This window comes from Suncus etruscus, chromosome 13, assembly GCF_024139225.1.
Source record: "Suncus etruscus isolate mSunEtr1 chromosome 13, mSunEtr1.pri.cur, whole genome shotgun sequence".
In the NCBI taxonomy this organism is placed as follows: domain Eukaryota; kingdom Metazoa; phylum Chordata; class Mammalia; order Eulipotyphla; family Soricidae; genus Suncus; species Suncus etruscus.
The window spans coordinates 74,402,323-74,428,411 of NC_064860.1; the positions used below are offsets into that span (position 1 = coordinate 74,402,323).

Here is a 26,089-nt window from a genome sequence, read left to right on the forward strand (position 1 = left end):
GCATAAGTTTCAGAAAGAAGCAGACAAGATCTGGGGCCAGTTTCTGCCTTTGTATCTTCGTATGTGTCTGACTTCAAGTACTACACTTCCCTGGCCAGTTTCAATTCCTTTCAAAACTGAAGAAAAGATGGTACGAATTAGGGTTGCTCTAAAGATTATAGATAATGTACCATAAATAATCTATTTGTGGCCTGCCCTACAATCAGGCCCAATAATGGAATTGCGAAGAGTGTAAGTAGCAAGTAACTTTATATGAATTAACTCAATTAGGAAATGACAATTTTTCTCATACCAGATTGGGTTAATTGCAGTTGTGTGTATTGTACGTTCAACGTCTACTTTTTTTCATTTCATTTCACAACTGTTCAGTTGCCTTGTATTTTTGTTCTACAAGTGAGAAAGATGATCATAGACTAATGGATATATGTAACACAATCAAGAAATGAAATAACCAACCCAAGGAAGGCCACACAGCTTGTGCATAGGCAGCTGGTCCTCTATCGAATTAGACCATCTTTCTTTTATTTTATACTATGCTGCCTACCTAAATGGTTCATGAATTTTCTCCTTTATTATAATCCTTAATATAAGTAGAAGAAATCCTTCTAAGGAAGATGAATATATAAACGACGCAAGAAAATAGAAACAGATAATAGTCAAAAATTCAAAATATGGTCTGTAGGGTTTTAGAATAACTAATGTGCTTACTATGTTCTTTGACACTAATTGTGCCATTTAAAATTCCCCACTTATTTTATTACTCTTGTGTAAAATTAATTCCATGAGAATTTGATCTTTTTCTTGGTTGTCATGTATTATCAATTAGACGAGGTCAGTTTACATAATATCCTCTCTTTGCCACCAATATAGCTGACTAAAATAAATTCAAAGAGTATCTGTTACTGACATTGGCTCATTTGTCACTGGTGAATGCTCGTTATGTCCTCCGCTGTGGCAGTGACTTTATCCACACTTCCTTGGGGAACTAGAGTATATCACTTATGATGCTTTGTGAGCTCATAAAGCTATTCATAATGTGTAACATAACCATTAATAGTTTAAATATTTATAACCATATTTAATAGCTATGTGTTACTGGTATAACAAACACACACATATGGAGAGAAGAATGTTTCCCCCCGCAAAGGCCAAAGCGTGTTTTATTATTGCATCCTAGTACATTTGAGAAGAAAATAGATAAATTAGATGAGCATTTTCCACAGACCTGAGCATGCTTTTTAGAATAGTTTTCTAGAATTTTTGTAACTTGCCAGAACAGTTTATTTGTTTGTTTTTCTTTTCTAGCCATCCTGTAACTAGTTAGTTCATCTTGGTTTAGTTTATCTAATAGACATCTAAACATGAATTCACACAAATCTAAAACCCTCTATTCTGAGTTCTTTCAGCTCCATTTAAAATTCTCAATTCTTCTGTGTAGCAATCCTGTCTTGCAAGAACATGATCCTTTAGCCACCAGGGCTACATAACTGTGATCTTCATGGATGGAACTTGGGATAGAACTCAGACCTCCAAATGTAAGGCATGAGCCCCACCCAGACCTTTGTGTTTCCGACAACAGATCTAGGAGTCATCCTTTTGTTTTTCCTTTTTTTCTTTCTCTTTAGATTACCTAGTTATAGACATCTCTGTCTGTCAGACTAAAATATTTTACATTTTCAGAATGTTCTCACAGATGCATGCCCTAACCATACTGCAACTATGAAATTAGATGAAGAACCCCTATCTAATGTCACTTCAGGTTTATAATCACATTAGCTTTACAATGAGTTTCACTGTAAAATGATGCAAAATAAAATATGATTCCTTTCCCAGCAAAATGATACTTTAATAGATTTTTTTAAGCAATAAAAATATCTTAATTGAGTTTCTCATTTTCTTTTCAAGCATTGGTAGTGAGAAAATCTTGTGTGGAAATTTTCCATGAAAGAACTTAATAGATCAATGAAGTAATCTTACATTTGCCTTACTGGTTTCCAGAGAAATTAGTTGTTCGTAATACGACCAAAGAACCAGTTTTCTCAGGCTCTTTTAGTTGTGATCATTAATGTAAAATTGTAGTATAAAATACACACATGCAAAGAAGAGACATTATAAATTTGAGTATTCTAAAACTCAAGAATCTTTCTCTTTTGTAAATAATTGACAAAAATCAAATAAATTATATTATACAATTAGAAGTTACAATGTTATTATTTATTATACCATTTTATTGAATGTAAAGTGCCCTGTCTGAGGTGCCAAGATTTTTATTTTTATCTGATTTTAAACTGATAATCTTAAACTGATGATAATCTCTTTATTGTCCTGGTATTATTCTAATTATTTTAGAGAGGGGTGGTGGTAAGCCAAATCCAGCAGTGTTCAAGGACTTCTCCTGGATCTGTGCGCAAAAGTCACTCCTGATGAAGCTCAGGGAACATTTATAGTACTGGAGACTGAAACAAGGCCAGATGAAAGCATTTTGACACCTGTATTATTTTGCCAGCCTCTCATTTTAGGTTTTAAAAAAAAACAAAGGGTATGGTTTTCACTTGGCTATGAGGTTTTTTCTTTTTTTTTTGGGGGGGGGGCCACACCCATTTTGATGCTCAGGGATTACTCCTGGCTAAGCACTCAGAAATCACCCCTGGCTTGGGGGGACCATATGGGATGCCGGGGATCAAGCCATGGTCCGTTCCTTGGCTAGCGCTTGCAAGGCACACACTTTATCTCTAGCGCCACCTCACTGGCCCCGTGGTTATGTTATATTCCCTTTCTTTCACCCAATTTTTATTTATTTATTTATTTATTCATTTATTTATTTATTTATTTATTTTTACCCTATTTTTATTTTATTTTATTTTATTCTGTTTTGTTTTGGGGCCACACCTGTTGAGTGCTATGTGCTCAGAAATCACTCCTGGCTTGGGGAACCATATGGGACGCTGGGGGATCGAACCGCTGTCTGTCCTAGGTCAGCCGAGAGCAAGGCAAATGCCCTACCGCTGTGCCATCGCTCCAGCCCCCCGCCCTCGTTTTTATTTTAAACAAAATTCTGTGTTGTTTAAATATAGTAAATAGTCTTGTTTTCATTCATTGTAAAAAGTTCATCTTTTAAATGAATAAAATCTTTTAAATGATTGAAATATTTTAATGATAAAATTTGACAGGAGTAATACTACTTACTATGGACAGAATAAATTAGATTTAGACTCTTTGCAGTGCTGTTCTCTATAAAGGTTGAGAAATTTTGAAGAAACTTCAATATTAATTTTAGAATGCAGCTAATATTCTTGGGATATTTTGAAGTATATGTTTAATAAACTGCTAATTTTAACAGTCCTATTGACTTAAAATTCTTTTGAAGCCTGAGAAATACGATTACCAATTTCAAATTGTCCAAAGACAGTTCAGAACACCAGTGGTTAGAGGCATGGATTTAATATTGTATACTTACTAATAAAGTATCAAGCAAGATTATTTGGATAAATGAAACTAGCCCAGCAGTACAAACTGGGTAAGCAAAACCAAAGATAGGGGCTGGTTCTTGTAGCATGGCAGTACTATTTGACACTACTAGGATTTGTCAAGAGTGGTTATACAGTAATACAGAGAGCAAAGACAGAATAAAGAACAGTCTGAGCACAACTAGAGAACCTAATTGTGGAAGCAATCAGATGCTTTATTGGCCATGGAGTTTCTGTACTTTGCAGTCATAGAACTTGCTAGTCATGTAAGATATTGATAGTACCTCTGTTAATGTTTCACTCTGGGAATTGTCCAGCCGGGCCAACTCCCAAGAACATTTCTAAATTTCTCATTCAGCAGCCTGCGGTTAGGGAACTGGTATCTTTCACTTTGTTTTCCCAACCAAGTATTAAAAATCATTAATCTATTTGGAAGGCAACTATTCTCACAGTAATAGTACCAAATGCCACTTTATTTATTTATTTGTAAAAATGTCTTTTTTGAGCTTGTTTATTTTATTTGTGATGCCTGGGATCCAATGCAGGCCTCACACATGTAAGGAGGTTTCTGTGCTGTGAAGCCATTTTCTGGACCTGCGAATCACTTTAAAAGGAGAACAGCAGTAAATTTCATAATTTATAAAATAAAGGAAATATTTTATTGTTAAAGTAAAATGGTTCTTTTTACTAAAATATCATTTGGACAAGTGGCCATTAGAGAATTCTTACTTTACATAGAGTTGTTTGAAGTAAAAAATGTTTGAAATACAAAATTGGAATAAAAAACTATAAGTAATGTTCATCAATAATTGCACTGAATCAAGAAATGTTAAAAGCAGCACTAATGTTACTTTCATTGTCATCATTATCTTTAACAAAAACACACAGATAAATATTTTGCTAATATTTTTCTTTTCTTATACTTGTAATAGTTAAATTAAGAGCCCAAATCTACATTCATTTAATAAAACCTGTATTTTTATCTCTAAATACTTTGTAATACTTTCCTAAATCTGTCCCTTTCAGTTGGTATGAGTTGACTAATAGAGAAAACTCAATTGTCAATCTTTCCTCATGATATAGAAACTTCCATATGAATGGTGACATTGTCTAAAAAAACTTGTCATTTTTTGGTCTTATTTTTGTAATTGAAATGATTCACAGTGTTTTAACTTTAAAGTGACTTATGAACAAATTCAAGAACTTGTCCTTCACATTTCAAAGGGATAGATAATACATCTAACAATTTTCAGGATGTCTAATTGTCATCAATTTTAAATTATGAGTATCAGCAACATAATTCAGAAAACAATATCTTTTTTTTTTTTGGGCGGGGGTTCACACCTGGCAGCGCTCAGGGCTCACTCCTGGCTCCATGCTCAGAAATTGCTCCTGGCAAGCTCAGGGGACCATATGGGATGCCGGGATTCGAACCACTGACCTTCTGCATGAAAGGCAAATGCCTTACCTCCATGCTATCTCTCAGGCCCCAGGAAACGATATCTTATAAAAATTAATATTTCAAATACTAGGACCAAAGGGATAGAATAAGTGATAGAATTGTTGTATTGCATGCTGCCACTTTAGCTGAACTTCCAGTTTGATCCTCAGCATTATATAGTTTCCTAGGCCCTTTCAGGGACCACTTTTGAGCACAGAACTAGGAATAACCTCTGTGTACTTCTGGATTTTGTCTCCATTTCCAAATGAAAATAAAACTATAACTGTAACTTCAGTCCTATTGTCATATACTGTCCATGTTAAAGAAGATATAGACCTATATTTTACTTATTTTTGCTGATATAACTTAATCATATTATTTTGTTCTTCAAGAGTCTAGAGAATAAATAGCATACATGCATTTATGAAAGTATTTATTGTTTTTCTAAACTTGAAATATAAAAGAGTTTAGCAACTTGTGCTATTTTCTCTAATAGAGTAAGTTATCTTTAGCTATAATATCTGTTTCAATGTGTTATAAAATGAAGATTTTTTTTGTTGTTGTTGTCTTTTGGGTCACAACCAGCAGCGCTCAGGGTTTACTCCTGGCTCTATGCTCAGAAATCGCTCCTTGCAGGCTCTGGGGACCACATGGGATGTCAGGATTCGAACCACTGTCCTTCTGCATGCAAGGCAAATGCCCTCCATGCTATCTCTTCGGCCCCAAAATGAAGAATTTTTTTTTATTTTTTGGTTTTTGAGGCCACGCCCATTTGATGCTCAGGGGTTACTCCTGGCTAAGCGCTCAGAAATTGCTCCTGGCTTGGGGGGACCATATGGGACGCCGGGGGATCGAACTTCGGTCCTTCCTTGGCTAGCGCTTGCAAGGCAGACACCTTACCTCTAGCGCCACCTCACCAGCCCCCAAGTGAAGAATTTTTATTCAGAAAACTAGAAAGTTAGAAAGTTGTTAGATTGGATTGTTATTTAAAATAATGAGATAAATAACAAAATAGAATTTACTACATTAAAATTCTGATTTCAAATATGTGAAAGAACTGATTCCTCCTAATATGCATTCAGTCACTAAATAAGTTATTTGAGTACCTTCTAGATTAGAGTGCGGAAAGCCAAAACACAAGTAAATATCTTACTATTGGTGAATCTTATAGTAAGGATCCCATTGATCTTAACTTTCTCATCCTTTTTATGACTAGTAAAAGGTAGTCTCATCCTTTTATAAAATTTTACTCTTTTTCTGGGAATTTGCAGCACTTAATGATTCATTTGCTCTGTTTTAGAAGACAGTGATTCCTTTCTACTGAAAGAATAGAACATGGCTAAAGAAACTAAATGGGTGTCATTTTTATTAGGATAAGAAAAGACTAATTTCTGTTTTATTTGAATTTTATTTTATTCTACTCTCCAACAGTCTTTACTCTGAGCAGTAACTGTCTGCCATGGTGTGAGAGAGCCATGTGGCATGAAAATAATACCCCTAACCAAAAGCAAGTATTGGAGGAGTATGTCAATAACCATCTGAGACAACTTGAAAGAAAATCTCCCGAGACTTGCATGGAAGTGGATCTGTTCCCTGCAAAATCTAAAGTAAATTCTTGCCAGTACTTTTGTTTTGTTTTGTTTTTGGGCCACACCCGGTGACACTCAGGGATTACTCCTGACTCTGAGCTCATGAATCACTCCTGGCTTGGGGGACCATATGGGACACAGGGGTGGGGTGGGGATCGAACTGCGGTCTTTCCTAGGTCAGCTGTGTGCAAGGAAAATGTCCTACTGCTGCACCACTGCTCCAACTCCTCTTGCCAGTACTTTTGAAATAGTACGAGTCAAAGACATTCAGCTAAGCTTTGTCTAGCTTAGCTTGACCTCAGTAATTATGAGAAAATGTTAATTGCTTTAAACTGATATGTTTTTATTGTTTGTTTTTTTTGTGTGTGTGTGATTTTTGGGTCACACCTGCAATGTTCAGGGGTTACTCCTGGCTCCATGCTCAGAAATTGCTCCTGGCAGGCATGGGGGACCATATGGGACACCGGGATTCGAACAGATGACCTTTTGCATGAAAGGCAAATGCCTTACCTCCATGCTATCTCTCCGGCCCTAAACTGATATGTCTTATGTGCAATTAAATATACAAAGATAATAAACTGGTTATATGGATTCAGTCAGTAAATAAGTTCATTGATTGCCTTCTAGATTACAGTGCGAAATAAATATAATAAAAATTTTTAAAATATTCATATGCATAGTTTACCTAAGAATAACATATTGCAGGGTATGGTGGATGAAAGAACTAGTGTGAACATTATGGTGGTCTTTTAAAATTAAATATAGAATTACTATGTGATTAACAATTCAATTTTGGACATACATTAAAATGACTGCATGTAAGGGTTCAAACAGATTATTGTATGCCTATTTTCATAGCTGCATTGGTCAAAATAGCTGCACTATTCATAACTCATTGATGAACCCATTATTCAAAGTCCACTGATGGATGAATGGATAAACAAAATACTGTATACTTACATAGAGAAATATTAGTCTTCCCCACTGAGTTTGCTGTAATTCTATTGTGTTGAGTCAGAATCTTTGTAGTTAGTCCCCCTGAGATACTGAAGAATTAGGTTAGGAATTACACTTTTCTTCCCTGCCTGTAATTACTGAGTGATAAAAAGTATAACCATGATAGGTGTGAAATTTGATGAGGATTTTTCTGTCACCTTATTGCAAGTGTGGCTGTGCACTTTAGAAGTTATGGGTGTGGATTTGTTGCAATTGCCGAGTTTGTTATGAAATGTGGAGTTTTCTTTTTTATAAAATTAAGTCACTGAATTGTGAAGTATTTATATTTGAATTTCATGCAACAATGTTCCAGCAACAATCCCTCCACATGGCCCCCAGTTCACCACCCTTTTCCTCTTTCATCCTCAGCCTGCCTCTATGACAGGGAGTTTAATGATAAATTTCAGGTCTGAGGTTTATATTACTGTTACTGATGGGATTTCATGCTTAACACTTTCCCACCTGTCAGCACCTCAAGGAAACTGGAGAGGAGGGTTTGACAGTGAGCAGGGTGTGACAGTGTGTGTTAGATTGTGATAGTGAGTAGAATGTGGTAGTGAGCAGAGATTCAGGAACTATAGATGTGATAGTTAACTTTTCTAGGAACTGATGTACATGAAATTTCAATATTAAGTCTATAGGTACGCTTCACATAAGGCTGAATCTATTTTATCATCTAGTCATTAAGAGGGACAGGTAGAATAGGCGGTTTAGATTTAGATAGATTATGAATATTTAGTCAATGAACATGTCTGTCTATCTACTTTTTCTATATAGGAAACATAAAAGTTTTCCTTTATACTGTAGAAAATATTTAGGGAAAATTTTAACATAAAGGTTATTAGGATAACAGCTAGATTATTTTGGCTGAATCCTTTTTTTGTGTGGAAACCCAGTTTATAAATATTCTTCAGTTTTTACAGAAATGGTGATTTTTCTAAGTCTGGAAATTAAATTCTCCTAGACAGCTATGATTTTTCTCTGACTAAGGTAGTGTTTTTCTCCATATCTGAAGAATTTTGAGGCACATTTTATGCAGTTAAAGGTTATACCATGATTTATTTCTCAGGATCTTTGGTGCTAAGTATTGAATTAGTGGTGGATTCAGAGCAATAAAGTTATAAGATATAAGAAGACTTTTTAACAGCATTTACTGGTGCTTAGTAGTTGTTCAAGAGATATTTGAAAATAGAATATTGTACTGTTTTGAGGAGAAAAGAGACAAAAACAGTGCAATGGGAGTTACAACTGATACAAGACTAAAGAACTGGAGAAACATTTTGCATTTGACATCAATGCTCAGTTGCACATCACACTTGAGTCTTATTTATACTACTGAATGCCAATATTTCAATTATTAATGAAGATTTAATTTAGGCCATATCAACATACTTGTGATGAGACTTAAAACATAAATTTGCTATCATCAGCTATTTATATTATCAGGTGAATATAGGACACTGCTGTGTCTGTCACAAAGATACAGAGATGATTAAGAAAAACCCCTGCTCTTTCTACAGGCTGGAATAAAATGAAATGAAATGAACATTTGTCTTGAAATTTTTCCAGTAAGGAGGTAGATAGACATGCTAGAGATGTGCTGAATATTAGAGGAAAGGGTAGGCAAAAGATACCTTACTAAAAAATAAAACTGATCAGAAAAAAATTAAAATAACAAAGGGAATTCCTAGAGCCAGTTCAGATAACATGTACTGTGAAGACTACATACTATTTTGCTGATTGAGAAACCCCCCTCCCCACTTTTTAATGGAGAGTCAAGCATAGAAACCTAGTTAAGTTTAGGTTTGCCTTTATGGGGCTTGTGCCCAATTTGATTACTTTATTAAAATGGAATTCACTTGAATTCTATCTCAGGGAGAAGCAGGGGAAAGAGAATCTTGAATAAACATGCAAATATTTTAATAATGCTATATCAACTACAAATGGGTGAAAAAGAGCTAGATATAAGTCAAGAAGAAAGGTAAAAGCCCAGTTCAAATGAATCTTGTATGTTAAAAGTTATCCTTGTAAATGAAATTATAGTAATCATCAAATTACTATGAGAATATCATAGTTTCCCAATAATCATTACAAATTGATTAATGTGTTAAATAGACATTCTGACTTTTCTTTCTGTTTTCTATATTTTCTAATTGAGGAACATGGTTTTAATAGTATTTATGTATCTGCTTTGTCTTACAATGTCACTTCAGCACATCCACCACCAAAGTGAAAAAATACCATCATTACTGTCCTTAGGTTCCTTCTTGTACTTCCTTCTTGTCCACTCAATCACTACTCTCTTCTTTGCCTTGGAAATCTCAGTTTTGTTGACTGAGTCTTAGGGTTTGTTTTCATTGGCTAATGTCTATTTCTTGCTTTGTTTTTCTTGAATTCCACATATGAGTGAGATCATCCCGTGTTTGTCTTTCTTCTTTGGCTTATTTTGCTTAACACGACACCCTCTAGTTTCATCCAAGTTATAACAAAAGGCAAGATTTCATCTTTTTATATGGTTGACTTCATTGTGTTTATATGACCAACTTTCTTTATCTAAACATTTGTTTGGGGACACTAAAATTATTCCAGATCATAGATAATATAAAGAATACTGCAATGAGCTTAGCTGTATATATCTTTGTGAATTATTGATTTGATATTCTTGGGATAGAAGCCAAGGTATGAAATTATTGAATCATAGGTGGTTTTATTTTCAGTTTTCAGAGAAGTCTTATTGTTTTCCATAAAGTTCCAACTGGAAAGAACTGATGGTAAGTGGATTTCCTTTAACATCATATCCCTGCCAACACTTGTTCTTTCTGGGCTTTTTCATATGTTATTCTCACTAGATATTATTTTTTATGGATATAATATGCTAATCACTTTACACAGGATCTCTTATTTACATTGTTGTTTTACAAAGCAGTTCCTTAATAATTTGTGGTGATTAAACCTTTTGTGTTGGCCAATTGTATATTTTCGGAGGTGTTTGTTAAGCTCTTCTCTGATTTTTTATGTGATTGTTTTTTGAGTTGAGTTCTGTGAATACCTAACATATCCTGGTTTTAACCTACTGTTGGAAGCCTGGCATGAAAAATATATATAAATGTAAATATACATTTTTAGTTTCAAGTAGTTTTATTTATGTTAATTTTTAGAAAATTTTGTCAATAGAGCCAAATAATTGAAAATATCTATATAATCAATATTGACAATTCTGCCTATATTTTCCATGATGTATGTTGTGGAATGAAGTATAACATAAAATTATTTAATTAATTTTGAATTAACTTTTGTGTACTATCTATGATAATAGTTTAGTTTTGTTTTTTGAATGTGAATAATCAGTTTCCAGCACAATTTTTAAGTCAGTTGTGATTTCTAACCAATCCATTCTCCTCATCTGTCTAATAATAGAGGATGATGGCTCAATAGTAGGAAGGCTTACAAGTTTATTTATTTTTTATACTGCATTTAGAAGTACTACGGTATTCTTTAAATTCTTATTTTCTGAGATATTTTTAGTTAAGACAGAAGATTACTCACTAGGCAATTGACTTTCCATATTTCTAAGCCAGAACTAAAAAAAAAACACTTTATTATTTCTTTTCTTTATAAGTTTAAATCTCCTTTTTTATTATCTTCATTCTTCATAAATATTAGTTTTTATTGTAAGTTTTTTAAAAATGTTTTTATATAAATTGTGATATGATGAAATTTTATATATTTTTTCTTATTAATGTAAGAATAGTATTTTATACATACTAGAAAAAGTGTATCTGTTTTCACATTACTTTCTTGGACTGTATCTTGAGACTAGCTAGGGTTGCTCTATCCATTGTATGCACTAATGAATTATTACAACACAAATACATTTGAATTATAAAGTGTGACATAAGTTAGAAAAATTTCCAAAGCATGAAAATTCTGTGTTGTAAATGAGAAGTAATATGATCAGGTAAAAAGAGCTTGAAATCTTATGAGGATTTCTTTCATGATGAGCTTGAGAAAGATTAGTTACAGTAAATAGTTTGGATTTATTTAATAGAGTTTTTATATTCTTATATTGGAATTGGTTTCTAAGTATAGTGTGGATGGAAAATCAGTTTAAGTAGAATTTTTTGAAAAATATTCCTTCAGGTACAATGAAGAAATATATTGCAAAGCCAAGTAGTAAAAGCAATAGTAATAGCAATGCAGCAAGTACCACAGAACAAAAAAAAAGAAATGTAGGCTTATATGTCTAAAATAATTTTAGGCAATTTGTCATATATACTTAGTTTTAGGTTAAAGGCTATTCTTCAAGTAAATATATTTCCTTTGCTGGAAATTGTGATAGTTAAACTTGCTTTTTTTGTAGTTTGGTTATTCATTAATTATACAATAACTGAATTTCTTTTATGGATATAAATGTTTGTGGCTATCTGTCATTTGCAATAACTCTATATAGGAACTCATACTGTTAATTGTTGGGTGAAGTGTCACATAACAAGACAATAATTAAGAAGAGAGATAAAAATGGGAAAAATTCTTTTAGATATAGCAATGAGAGGTATTTCACCATTTTTATTCTGTACTGTATGGAAGATATACAGTGGTGGCTTACAGAGTATGAAGGATGGGGAGAGATTTGTATTTTAAGGTTGAAAAACTAGATGTATTAAATGCTAATCAGAGAACATCCTAGGAAATGGAAAGGTTGATGACAGGTACAGTTAAAAGAAAATACCAAACTCGGGTGTAGAAATAAGCAATGAAACCTATGGACTATCGTGGTTAGAATTAAATATCATTGGTATCTGAGGTAATAAAGGAATGCAACGTGTCTTGGGATTCTGTTTTCAGATAAGTTCAGTTGAGTCAGAGGGTGTTCCTATCCTAGAATTTTTATTGATTTTCATTTTAGAGAACCATGTCTTAGAGGACTAAAGGCAGGGAGACAAAAATAACTGAGAAAGGGGCTGGAGGTATAGCACAGCAGGTAGGACATTTGTCTTGCATGCACAAACCCAGGTTCAATCCCCAGCATCCCATATAGTCCCCCAAGCCTGCTAAGTGTAATTTCTGAGTACAGAGCCAAAAGTAAACCCTGAGTGCCACTGGATGTGATCTTAGGGGCGGAGGGACTAAAAAAGAATAAGAATGTTGCATTATGAACTATATCATACTTTGTTACCGTAACAAACTTTTATAAGGGAAACAAAGTTTGATACTGTTCAAGGTCCAACACTTACCTTGCATATGGCTGACATTTTTTTTTTCATTTCTGGTGCCCCATATGATCTCTGAAGCCCCACCATGGATAATAATCTCTGAGCATAGAGCCAGGAACAAGGCAAGAGTACTGCTGAGTGTAACCCCTCCCAACAATTAAGAAAACAAAAGCAATATTATAATTTTCTTAATATGAACACATTAGTTTAGAAAAATAAAGGTTTCTTTTCATGTATTTTATTTTATTTTATTTTATTTTATTTTATTTTCTGGTTTCCAAAGTATGCACTCTATTCTACTGAATACTCTGGCTCTATCTTGTCGGAGCCAGAGTGATAGTATAGCAGGTAGGGCATTCACCCGGTATGACCCAGGTATGATCCCTGGCATCCCAGAAGGTTCCCTGAAACGTCCAGAAGTGATTGCTGAGCACACAGCCTGGAGTGAAAATATTTTCCTAAACAAACAAAGAAATGGTCAAAACACCAAAGATATTTTGTGACTGGCTTCGATATCACAATTCTAAACTCTAATGCCCATTTGCCTTGGAACAAGACTACTTAATGTCTAAAGAGCAGTGTTATTTATGTTTTGTTTTGGTGACACACCGACAGTGCTCAGGGGGTACTTCTGACTCTGCAGTCAGAAATCACTCCTGGCAGGCTCGATGGACAATAGGAGGTGCCAGGAATCAAACTGGGCCAGCCACGTGCAAGGCAAATGCCCCACCTGCAGCACCACTCTGACCCCTGCAGCGTAATTTTACATAATCATAGAATTTAAGATTACCATGAGGACTTGGGGTGTGGCTCAGAAGTCTCGCATATGTTTTCATGTATTTTAAGTGATTTCAGTGAAATTAGAAAAAGAATGAGGTGATTCCCTTGCTTTTGAAATGAAAACATTTTAGAAAGTTAATCAATATTGTATTCTATTTCCCTTTTGATTTTGTGCATTTTAATGAGTTTTATTTAATGAGTTTTATTATTTTGTGCATTTTAATGAGATTTATTAAATCCATAATTTTCAAACTAGTAGAATGGAAAGGAGGCTTCTAGTCTTTGAATTTTGTTTGCTTCAAGACTGTTTTTAAAGTATTTGGAGAGAAAGTATAAGAGGTAAGGCACTTTCCATGCAGACACTGATCCCAGTTCTACCTCCAAAATTGCATGTGGTCCCATGAACACATTTAGAGATAATTCCTAAACATCAAGCCAAGTATAAATAATGAAGGTGTCCAGATATGGGTTCAATCAAAGTAAAAACATATTTGAAAGGATAATGGAAGCGTTATAAGAATGAATTCATGGATATACATAGAGTATTTAGAAACATGATATTAGAAAATTATTTCCACTGTAGTATGAAAATATTTCACTATGATTTGAAAGTTCAGAAAGGAGCTTATGAGGAAATAGCTGGCTATTAATATAGGAAACAACTATTTTCTGTATCCTATAATTTTTGAGGTAAATTCATGATCTCTGAGAGTAAAATAGGTTGTTGCTGCCTCAGGACAGATCATGGACAGCTTCAATAATTTCCTGCAATGTGTAATCAATAATTTTATCTCTCTTGCTTTCTTTCTATCTCCACCTTATTTTTTCCAAGTAAAATTACTTTGCTTCCAAAAAAGTGTTTTTTTTGTAATTATGGAGGATGGCTTGGAAGTAGCAATGCCATTATATCTCACTTGACTATGCAGGAGATTCAGTGTGTAGTCTAGTGAAACCTGAAGATTAGATGTTAATGACAACAAAAATGCCTCGGGACAGATATATTTGAGACTATAGTGAAATTGTACCAGAGGGCTAAAAATGTAAAGGTATTTATTCTCAATATGGTAGGTACATTTGAAGAACAAAAAAGAATAAGCCACATGGAGATAGATAAGTAAATATGAAGTAGATAATTTTAATACAAGTTATTTATAGAACATAGGAATAGATTTTTTCTATCTAATACTCTATATATTTAGTCAATAAATTCATGTAGTCAATGTACATATATAATTCACTAGCACAGAAAGTAGCTCCCACTGTGGGCATATAATTAAATTTCTAGGTTCTTCCTTCAGAGAAATGAATTACATAACTCTTCTATAAAACTGTTTACAAACTGAGAAAGTTATATATAGTAATAATCAATAAAAAGAATCAATATTGAGTTGCCTTTTTATTAAGTTTTAAGTATAAGGACCATATGTATAATAAATATCTTACACCTACATATACTTTTTCATTCTCAGAACAGTTATGAGGAAAGTAATTTTCTTTTATTTTTACTTTCACTTTTTTTATTTTTTATAAAATATTTAAGCACCATGATTACAAACATGATTGCAGTTGGGTTTCAATCATAAACAGAATACCCCCCTTCACAGTGCAACAATCCCACCACCATTTCCAGTAAGGCCAACGAGTAAGATGTACTATTTTCTCTTATTTTGGTTTTTGGTCTCACAATTGCACTATTTTATAAAGCAAATTTTGAAATTCTTTGTCATTTGATCTCAATATAAGTTCACCAGTCACAACTTTATCAAACTTCCAAACCACCAAATTTGTTTTAGGTTATAAATATAATTATATATTAGGCTATAAATATATATACTATAAATATGTCTTAGGCTATAAACTTTCAATATTTTATAGTAATGTCACAGGAAATCTGATTGGAAATATACACAGTTATATACCCAGCACATTAAGCCTAAACTGTAACATAGAAGGCTTAGCTAGCACAGACCACAGCCTACTAAATTCTTAGACACTAGCTTTCAGTAATATCATGGAGAGATATAGCAATCATTTCTAACTGACACTGGTTGATTTAAATTTTGACAATTATATTTGTCATTGTCTTATAATAAACAATGTGCAGTAGAGTCGTTTGTCCCTCCATGGAGGCAGGCTATTGTGGTGGATGGAAAATTGAGAACACTGGCGAAGCAAAAGTCACATGGGCCATGTGGATTGGTGGATTTATGTTTGAACATTTAATGCCTGAAATGTCTGTTTTATGAATATCTTGGTAAATCATGGTCTTATAACAAAAATCAAAAATATCTTAATGGGTAAGTGTATATGTTTACTAACATTGAAAAAATTATGTTGTAAACTCAAGGCTCAGTGTAAAAAGTGGCTTTCTCTGTGAGAATTCACCATTTATAAATAAAATCACTCATCTATGGAATTTAAGAAAAGTAAAAGACATTACTGTAAGAATAGCCAGAGACAATAGAGATGAGGGCTGGAAGGACCTGCCCAGGATATAAAACTTACCACAAAGGATGGTGAGTGTAGTTAGAGAAGTAACTACACTAACAACTATCATGACAACGGTAGTCAGAGAGAATACAGGCAGGGGGAGGTGGAGAAGGGAGATCTTGGGCTTTTTGGTGGGAAGCTTGTACTGGTGAAGGAGGTATACTATTTTTTAAAAACTGAAACCCAACTACAAACATGCTTGTAATCATGGCGTTTAAATAAAGATATTATTAAAAAAAAAGAAATGGTATGTTCACAACATTGAAACAGACCTTCTTATCATTTTCTTTATAATAAGATCTTTAAAAAATAAATAAAAATTAAAGGAGGCATGATATGCGATGCATTCTGGGAACAGGGGTGGAGGAAGGACAATATTAGTGGTGGGAATGCCCCCGATTCAATGTCACTATGTGCCTAAAATACTACTGTGAAAAATTTGTACTCCACTTCGGTCAAAATAAAAATTATTAATTAAAAATATTTAAAAATTAAAACATATCTTTGTCTTATGTTATTTTTCACCATGCACTACTTTTAAGTGTTTAATTGCAGTTAAAAAAACAAATTATTATACTAGAAGTTATTCAAGAAAATACTCACCAAAAGGATCTATATTTTCCCCTACACAATCTTAAGACATCTAATTCCAAGGAGATTTAGTGTCTGCAACTAAAGCTAATGGAACAGTGAAGACAGATTTCTACCTAATCCCCCTGAACCAAGAAAAGCTAATTTTAAGGAATCATATAACAATGAAGATTAAGAACTTCATAAAATCCAGGTGTATAAGCAATATCTATTTGCTGTTATTTTTTTAAATTACAGTTTCTTAAATGTATTCTGACTTCATTTTAAAATGTAACAAAGGACTTAAGTTTCTGGATTTGGTAATTATTTATTACTATTATTTTTATGTTCCAAATAATAAGTATAGTACTCCTCTATCCATCAATTCAATAGCAGAAATTTAGTGAACTACTGATTGAAAATCTAAATGATGTTTTTGATGGTTATCTGATAGTTGCACATGTACTGAATATGTACTGAATATTTTTCTTGTATTTTCAAAAAAGTACAATACAACTATATTTATGTCACTTATTTCTACTACTTTTTTGTAAACAATTTGTAGTTTATTTAAAATATAAGGAAGAATGTATATGTTGCATTAAATACTACTTTATTTTTTATTAGGAAAATTTATGTTCATGGATATTGGCATTTGAAGTGGTCCTGGAACAAATTACTGATTGATATGTAAAAATAATTTGTGTTTTACTGCAGAAATGGAGGTAATGTTTAATTTATGAATTATATAAATAAATATAAAGCATTCATTTTTCATAAATTACTTTATTTAAAGACCATGCTTTTCATAGTTGTTCATAATACATATGTTTCCAGGTAAGTTGGTAAAACATTTTTTAAAAAATAAAAAAATAAAGAAAACAAGAAGAAAAGAAGATAAGAGTACAGCAAAAAAATTATTGCATCTAATAAGATTATTAGTCATTGCAGGATTACTAAGATCTTGTTTCTACTTGATCTTTCCAATCTTTTTGTTGCATCTCTTGTTTCTGGACATTAGGTAGTTTCACATACATATTGGTATCTGAATCAGTGTGTTCCCACTGTAGTGATAGTATTTTTTTTAAAAAATAGAGTTGTCCTTGCAGTCCAGAAATTCCAAGCACTGTGGCTGATACTGAGGCATTCATAGTGCATATTTGGCTTGCAGGCCTTTGAGAAGTAAGAGAAGGTAGAGGGCTGGGGATGGTGCCCATTCTCACACACAAAAAAATCTGGTGGTATCAGCCCCAAGACTAGCATACCTGGAGTCTTTGTTTGATTGATGTTCCTACGGAGAGATTCACAGAAGAGTGAAGCTGGACCATCCATTGGCAAAACAGCAATGGTGGGTGATAGGCACAGTTGGTGCGAACTTGACCCACTGTCTCCTCCCAAGATTGCCAGATTTCAGCTCTTATGAACAGTGTACTCATAGTTTTCCACCACTTGGTTTACATTTCTTTTGATAAAAAAAATTAAGCCTATGGAGTTGGCAAGATGCAGATATGGTGGCCTAATATTATTTTTTAAAAATTCAATTGAGTTGATTGGTTCTTAGATATTTCTTTGTTTGTTTGTTTGTTTTTTTGCATGTTATACTTGCGTAGGGGCCATGCTAATCTTCTCTGTTTCGTTTCAGTTTTAGTATATGTGCTGCCGAAGAAAGCACATTTTTTTGCCTTTTTTATTGTATTTTTATTGAAATCATTGTGATTTACAAAACCATTTACAGTTGGGTTTCAGACATACAATGAATCAGAGCCAATCCCACCACTAGTGTCCACCTCCCTACACCAATGCTCCCCAAGTACATCCAATCTAACCCCCCCATCCCTCAGACTGCCAGTATAACAGGTTAATATTAAGTTTAGATTTTTAAAATTTGGTTCTCTTGATTCCATTGTTGTTGTCTTTGACTTAGATATTTAGTTCTGTCCTTATTTTTTTTGTTTGTTTTGTTTTTTAAGCTATACCCATTGACACTCAGGAGTTACTCCTGACTATTCCCTCAGAAATCACTCCTGGCTTGGGGGGACCATATGGGACTCTGGGGGAACAAACCACGGTCCCTCCTAGGTTAGCACATGCAAGGCAGATGCCTTACCTCAGAGTCACAGTTTTGTGAGCCACAGCTCCATCCTACTATCCTTATTCAACACTATAAATGCACCTATGACCACTTTGCCACTGGCCCCCTTCCTTTTATTTGTGCTTCTCCTCTTCCATTCAGTTTCTCTTCCTTCCCTTACTATATACTTTAAGATCAAGGGTATTTGAGACAATGCCCATTTAGACCATTGTGCTACTTCATGCAGTTATTCTAAATACCACATATAAGTAATATCGTTTTTTATCCTTCTTCTGACTTACTTCATTAACATATCTTCCAGTTTCATCTATGTAGCTTCAAAATGCATGATTTCATTATTTTTTACAGCTAATCAGTATTCCATTGTTCTTCTATAACACATCTTCATGATACACTCATCTGTCCTTGGATATCTAGGTTGATTACAAGTCTTGGCTACTGTACTGAGTGCTTCAATGAATAGCAGTATACATACATCCTTTTGGATGAATGTATTTCTGTACAAAGTATAGACACCTAAAAGATGGATTGCTAGGTCATATGGCAGCTGTGTTTACTTAGTTTACTGAGTTTATTTTGAGTTTACTGATAATCCTCCATATTGTTTTCCACAGGGGTTGGAACAGGCAATATTTCTAACAGTAGTGGATGAGTTTCTTTCTTTCCACATCCTCGCCAACAGACATTGTTTCTATTATTTTTCATATGTACCATCTTCACTGGTGTAAGATGATATCTCAGTGTTGTCTTGATTTGGACTTCCCTAATAATAAATGGTAATGAGCATTTTTTCATGTTTCTTTTGGCCATCTGTTGGTCTTCCTCAGAGAAGTGTCTGCTCATTTTCTTTCCCTTTATGAGTACTTTGTATATCCTATGTATCAAACCTTTATATGATATATTGAGTGCAAATATTTTCTCCCATGCAGTAAACTGTCTTCAAATTTTAACCCATGTTTCTTTTGCCATACATAATCTTTTTAGTTTTATGTAGTCCCCTTTATTCAGATTTGTTACTATAGCCCATGCTTTTGGCATCCTATCATCAAAGACTTTTTTAAGATATGATTATTGGAGTGTTCTGCCTATGTTTTTCTCAATGAACTGTACAGATTTGTCTAATCTTGAGATCTTTAATCAACTATGAATTGACTTTTGTGTAAGGTGTGAGATCTGGATCAATCTCTAATTTCTTACATATGGTTATCCAATACCATTTTTGTTCCAACACCATTTGTTAAAGAGACTGTCTTTATTCCATTTCAAATTGTTAGCTCCTTTGTCAAAGATTAGTTGCCCATAAACTTTTGGGTTTGGTGCTGGATATTTTATACTGAACCATTGGTCTTAAAGTCTGTCTTTGTTCTAATACTATGCTGTTTTGATTGCTATGGCTTTGTAGTAGAGCTTTAAATTAGGTAATGAGATGTTGCCCAGTTTCTTGTTTTTCAATATGGATTTGGCTTTTCTAGGTATTTTATGATTCCACACAAATTTTATAATTGATTGTTCTAAGTCCTTGTAAAATGTTGTCTGAATTTGAATAGGGATTGCAATGAATCTGTATTTTAGTTTAGGTAAGATGGCCATTTGGATGATACTGATTTTTCTAATCCATGAGCATGTAATTTTTTGTTATTTTCTTAAGTCTTCTTCAATTTCATTGTGAAGAGTTTTGAAGTTTTTATATCAGTTTTCACCTCTCTTGTTAGGTTGATTCATAGGTACTTAACAGTTTTGGATACTATTTTTAAAAGGATAGGCTTTTTGATATCTTTTTCATCATTTGTACAAAGTAATACAGCTGACTTTTGTGTATTGGCCTTGTAGTCAGCCACTTTGCTCTACTGAATTATTGTTTCTAGGAGCTTTATTGTCTACTCTTTAGTGTCTTGATGTAAATCATCATGTCCTATGCAAATAGAGATAGTTTGACTTGCTCTTTTTCAATTTGAATTCTTTTGATTTCATTGTTTTGATTTTTTTGCTTTGTTTTGTTTTGTTTTTGTTTTGTTTGTTTTGGGGAGTACCATACCCAGTGATGCTCAGGGTTCTGACTAATTGCTCCAAAATCCCTCCTGGCTTGGGACCATATAGGATGCTGGGGATCAAAACCAGGTCTGTCCTGAGTCAACCGTTTGCAAGTCAAATGCCCTACCACTATGCTATCGCTCCGGCCCCTGGATTCCTTTGATTTCTAGTGTATGATTGCTTTTGCTAGGACTTGTAATGCTATGTTTTTTTGTTTTTTGTTTTTTGGTCTCCCAATTCACAATACAGACCAGGCAAAGGCCTGGATTGAGGTGTATATGGGGTGCATTTACTGTACCTCCTCTTTCTATACAGTCAGTGTAAAGAACACAGCTTGTGGTAGGAATTGGGAGGCCTTATCTTTTCTTTTTCTTTATTTTTTAATATATATATATAATCCTTCACCAGTGCAACATTCCCATAACCAAGGACACTTGGGATATTGATCATGTAATGCTAGTGTTGAATAAGAGTGGAGAGAGTGACGTCCTTGCCTAGTGCCTGACCTTAGTAGAAATACTTTCAGGTTTGCATTGAGAATAATATTGGCTGTGTGATTTTTATAGATAGCTGTTACTATCTTGAGGAAGGTTCCTTCCACACCTATTTTGCTGAGAGTTTTCATTATGAATAGGTGTTGAATTTTGTCAAATACTTAACCTGCACTCATTGATATGAGCAGATGGTTTTTACCCTTCATTTTAATGGAGTGGTGTATTATGTTGATTGATTGCATATATTGAATCATCCATGCATCCTGGGATGAAACCTGCTTGGTTGTGATGTATAATCTTTTTGATGTGTTGTTAGATTTGATTTGCTAAGATTTTATTAAGAATTTTTTTATTAAGAATTTTTTTCATTAATGTTCATAGTAAAATTGATCTGTATGTTTTTTTGTTTTGTTTTGGTTTGGTTTATAGAGCCACACCCATTTGATGCTCGAGTGTTACTCCTGGCTAAGCACTCAGAAATTGTCCCTGGCTTGGGGAGACCAAATGGGAATCCGGGTGATCGAACCGTGGTCCTTCCTTGGCTAGCGCTTGCAAGGCAGACACCTTACATCTAGGGCCACCTTGCCGGCCCCAATCTGTATGTTTTGGTAGTATCTCTGTCAGCTTTGGGAATGAGCTAGATATTAACTTCATAAAAGCTCAATTGGGTATGGCTAAATTTATTTTCCTAATTTAAATTGAGTGTAGTTCAATTATCTCTTAATGCTGTTCTGGCTTCTGTACACCACAGATCTTCCTTGAAGATCTTGCTTCCTTCCTTGAAACTATCTTCTACATCTCCTCTTTAATCTAGTTCTCTTTATCCCACTTTGGCTTTCCCTTGCTTATTCAGAGATGTTCTCTTATCTCCTTCACCTACACTTATTTTTAATTTATAGGGTGAATATAATGTGATATGATATAATCTTTCATATTTCTATTTAGTCCACCAGCATGTTCCCTTAATACAATTTCAGCTACTCCTCCAATACTTCTATGTCTTATTTGACTCTACATAGTCATTCATGGTTTCTTATGATTTTTATATATTTACACATGAATGCTTTTATTCTTTGTCATTTTAACCTTAATCAGCTTCAGACAAGTTATTAGCTCTTTATTTTTTATTGTTTTTATTACTTATTTGAGAATCCTCTTCCTCATACATTAATTGTTTTTAATTAACTTTCCCCTATGTCTAATCTTATCAATATGTTCTGATAATTATCTTGTATTACAAATTTTGCCATATTTCTATCATATAGCTCACAACTGAATTATAGGAATAATCTCTCAGTAATTATTCCCTGTCTTCAATGTTTTGTTTTTGCAGCATTTCATTTATTCTAAATCCAAAACTTATTATACTGAAATCATTGAATGAGGCCTAAAATAGGTCTTAAATTCTTTCATGAGCCTATATTTCATTCTTTAGTTTCAGGGATTCTTTTTTTTGGAGGGGGCTGGATTTTAGGACATACCTGGTGGCACTCAGGTGTTACTCTTGGCTATGCGCTCATAAATCGCTCCTGGCTTGGGGGACCATATGAGAAGCCCAGAGATTCAATCGCTGTCCATCCTGGGTTAGGTGAATGCAAGGCAAATGTCCTAATGCTGTGCCATCACTCCGGCCCAGTTTCAGGGCTTCTTAATTTAAATTGTTTTATCCTAAAATCATTACTTACTGACAAAATTATTAACTCATTTTTTAAATTTTTATGTAAGTAGTTAGAAAATAGCTTGATTTATCTTTTGTTTATAAATATATTTTTAAATTTTTGGAGTTGGATTAAAAACTCAAAAGATACACTTTAAACAATAGAAATATACTACATTTAAAAATGCAGAAATCCTAAAAGTAATTTATATTAAAAAAAACTTTACCATTTATTTGTTCATTTGATGGATAGAGGAGTACTATACTTATTATTTGGAAAGAAAGTTGTTAAACATTAATTGCACACTGTAAAACACTTTCAGACACAATTAAGTCTTAGAAAAACAAAAAATCTTTATTTTATTTGTCTTTCAAAACACTTTGACTTATTTAAATATTCCCAGTAATAACCAGCATATATTTTGGAGAGGAATAGGTGGGCCATACTTCTTGATCCTCAGGGGGTAATACTTGCTCTTCTGGAAGTGTTCAGGAGATTATATATATTTCTGAATTTTAAAGTGAGGTTGGGTCTATTCAAAGCAACATCTTAACGTTTGTATGAAAGGTGAACATTTTGCCTCTTTTTTGTCTGTTATTTATATAACAAAACATTCAATAGGCTACCTTTTTGCTTATATTATATTGAGGATAATGTTCTTTATGAATTAAGCAATAATATATTCCTGTTTTATATTCTGTTTTTAGCACTTAGGAGTTACTTCTGGTTCTGTGCCAGAAATTATTCCTGGCAAGCTTGAGGGACCATATGGGATGCCAGGAATCAAACCTGGTCTGTTGTGTGCAAGGCAAACATCTTGTACTATTATTCTGGCTAAATGTTTGTTTCTTTTAAAAATTTATATTACATGGAACATAGATGATTAAAGAATAAATATATAAGTAAATAAATGATTATGTAATATAATTCTATAAAACACTAGTGATTGAGTAAATAATTAAAATTACATAGAATCGAGCTATTTGAGCTGGACATTCTGGCAAGACTTTTTGATATTTCAGCTGAGGCAGAGCCTGGAGCTACAAAGACTGGATTTGGCATAGGGAAATGTCTGTACAAATACCTCAAAATATTATCTTAAAAATAGCTTTCTTTTAATCAAAAGGTAATCACGTTCAATTGCTTTATTAATTATGAAAGACACTAACATTTAAAGATCATTACTTGGGATATAGGTAGTTACTTTCCTCTGTAAACCTCAAAGCTAATAATGTGAAAGTTAATTTCCCCAGTTTCCTTTTAAAGTTAGTCTGGAAAGCTCCATGTGTTTACATAAGACTGACATTAAAAGCCAGGAATTCTTTCATTGAGAGTTTGGCTCTGATGATAATATATTACGTCAGGTTGTTGCCCCATACTTTATGTTGGTGAAGCATAATTATTTTTCTTTCTTCGTGTATGTGCTCTTGAATCTCTAAGACAATGTATGCTTAGACGTGGAGGCATTCATATTCTTATCAAATCTGAAATTTTTCTTCATTTGTCAGAACTTCAGAACTAGCATATGGCTTGTATATTAGTTTTATGAAAATATTAAACAAGATCACCATTACTGTGGAAACCTTTCTGTGGAAAAAGATTATTTTCTCATCTATTATTTTATTTTATAAGATTTTTTTTTTACGTTTTTCAAGGGATGAAGATTAAAGCTAATATTTGTGAATGTATTGAAGTGTTGACTGAAATATCCCCCTCAATATCACTTTCTCACTTCGATGTCTGGCCTCATTCCGCCAGTTACATTTGTTTGATTTTCTTTCTTTGTTCTTTGAGAACCATCTCTTCAATATAGGCATTGCAAAATTAGTCACTGGATGTTATTATTAGAGAATTTGAGGTAGGGAGGGAGGAAGGAGAGTAAAAGCCAGTAAATCCTGGCTTTTAAAAGAAAAGCTTCACTTCCTATACAAGAAGGAAGTATTTAGGAGGGTTTATTAGCTAGTTCTGAATCCCACTCACTCTTACCATCCCCTCCTGCCAAGAGTTACTTAGAGAATTCAAGAGAATGATCAAAGAGGATAGTAAGTAAGATAATCAAACTTAACTGGAGCAGGCCCCACACAATGCTTCTAGCTTTTACACAAGCTGCTTCTAAACTGGGAAAAGGAAAAATGATAAAAAGTCCTTAAAATAAACTTGTAAAATCAAAGCAGATCGGATCCAGTTCTGGGGCATTAACTACATTGACTGTTGCAGGCATTTTTCACATCTACAAGGATGATGTTGATCTCATATGTATGTATCTAAGAGTAAAGTCTTGACAAAGATATAAGTAAGGTCTTGGGAGTTGGAGACAGAAAGAGTAGAGATTAAGTTGTATGCCTTACATTTGACAGACCCCAATTAGGTTATCGGCACATTTCCCTTTCAGCATAGCCAGTTTTGGACCTAGCGGCCCAGGAGCTCTACCAGGGAGACACAGATCTTGGAGACCAGATTGGGGAAGCCCAGTAGTAATACATCCTTGGCCCTAGTACTGAAATGCTGACATAGCAGGTGGGACAGTGGAGGGAACCCTACAATATCTTTGAACACTTTTGAGGAACTCCCAAAACACACACACACACACACACACACACACACACACACACACACATACAGATTTAAGATTTTTGAAACCCATGGAAGCATGAGAAAACAGTTCCTTATTTTTCTTTTTTTTTTTTTTTTGTTTTTTTTTTTTTTGTTTTTTGGGTCACACCCGGCGGTGCTCAGGGGTAACTCCTGGCTGTCTGCTCAGAAATAGCTCCTGGCAGGCACGGGGGACCATATGGGACACCGGGATTCGAACCAACCACCTTTTGGTCCTGGATCGGCTGCTTGCAAGGCAAACACCGCTGGGCTATCTCTCCGGGCCCTGTTCCTTATTTTTCTACTACCTTCAAGAAGGGAGCACAATTAGTGGAAGGAAAGATCTAACAGACTCAAGTGGTTTCTCAAAATTGTTGCTACTTCAGACTAAATTAATGAATGACTTTCAGATAATGATGGGATAAGTTCATGACAGAGGCTTCGCGATCAAAAAGCAGATCCACTATATAACATTATATCATAGGGAACCACAGGTCAGAAACACCTCTTAAGATCTTCCTCTCCCTATTATCCATACAAATAAATTATCAGTTGAAGAGAAAGAAGAGAAATTTGAAGTACTACACTTCAACTTTAAATAGCCAATAATTGTGGGATATTGTAATTTTATTTTCTATTACTAAACTAGATAAATTTTAACATATATCAACATATG

The 26,089-nt window shown here is 33.8% G+C and overlaps 1 non-coding gene and 1 pseudogene across 1 annotated transcript; both read right to left on the minus strand.

Annotated features, from left to right (window-relative positions):
• Positions 1–18,105: 18,105 nt before the first annotated feature.
• On the minus strand, positions 18,106–18,218 carry LOC126026880 (uncharacterized; annotated as a pseudogene).
• Positions 18,219–20,893: 2,675 nt separating this feature from the next.
• On the minus strand, positions 20,894–21,025 carry LOC126026331 (small nucleolar RNA SNORA51). The gene has a single exon (XR_007501625.1). It is a non-coding gene; the product is annotated as a small nucleolar RNA SNORA51 (small nucleolar RNA).
• Between the last annotated feature and the right edge of the window lie 5,064 nt (positions 21,026–26,089).